Here is a 1,307-nt window from a genome sequence, read left to right as displayed (position 1 = left end):
TTAGTGATCAGCTCTGCCAAACTCAGCCAACTCACTTCACATACAGATTCATATTATTGTGTACCCAAGAACTGGTATAATTGTTCACGTGTTATTGACTCTCTTTCTATCTGCTGTAATAATACACATACACATACATGTATCACTCACATACACACTTTTCTTTGTATGACGGCCTCTCTTTGATTATGTTCTTATATGTCGCATTCACACTCACACACAGACATACATCTTTAACGCTACAATAAATATCTCTGTTATTCATCTAATACGGTTGTGGTCTTTCATTACTGGTCATCTATGTTATCGTCGCATAACATATCATATATATCATCTTCGATATATATCTATTTTGTGTTCGACCGTGTAACCCGTTTAAATAAAAGGAGTCCTCTGTTTTTCCATTCGTCACCATTTCTCCTTTTATGAGTTCGCACGGTCGTCCCTTACAGATATCTCGCGCGAGCTAGGACGTGGAAGAACTGTGTCGGCATATACGGACGACGTCACCATCATAGTGTCGGATACCAAGTACATTGAGGTGATATGCACTACTCTGAGGGACTACGATGAGGTGACAGGAGTAAAAAGCAACCAAGAAAAGTCAGTAAGACTGCAGCTCGGTTTCTAGAGAAGCTGTCCAACAACATCGTGGCGCGCAGAGCGGAGGGGCTAGTTTAATTACTCAGGGTCTAATTTGATCCAGATTTCCAAGTGAGAAGAACTAGGATGAAGTGGCGAGCTAAGGGGCCATTCTCATCCAGAAATGGCTTGAGATAAAATTATCCCTGAAATGCTTACACGGTATCCGTCAAAAAATTACCACCCAGACCCTTGTGCCTTTCCCCAGGTCACATCTCACAGGACTGGAACGCCTGCTTTTTTCGCTTTCTGTGGAAGGTACGCATTCAACTAGTCTTGCACTCTATTTGTTGTTAACACCTGCTAAGTAGAACACAAAGCACTCTGTGGTTGCTGATGCGCAGACATGTGCTAAGGTTGCGACATCGTCAGTGTTTTCTTGGCAGTGTGTAGATGTGATCACCGTTTTTCAGACTCGCTTTTCCGCAAGTACTCTGACTAAGCTGCAGTCTTGGATCAAGCGTACACCAAAGCAAAGCACCTGACACCTAGAGTGTCGTCAGATGCTCACAACCCTTAGCCAGTCGGGCAATGGAGTCTGTGGAAGTTCCACTTATACGTTCTATAGAGGTTCGGTGGTGGTGGGGGGGCAAGAGCAATAACGTTCTTGAGGAAATTCTGGGCGTCGACGAGAATCAACTACTGGTCCGGGGGACTTTTTAGCC

Source organism: Octopus bimaculoides, chromosome 9 (assembly GCF_001194135.2).
Source record: "Octopus bimaculoides isolate UCB-OBI-ISO-001 chromosome 9, ASM119413v2, whole genome shotgun sequence".
In the NCBI taxonomy this organism is placed as follows: Eukaryota; Metazoa; Mollusca; class Cephalopoda; order Octopoda; family Octopodidae; genus Octopus; species Octopus bimaculoides.
The sequence above is the reverse complement of the archived record's forward strand: the minus strand, read 5'-3'. Positions refer to the sequence as shown.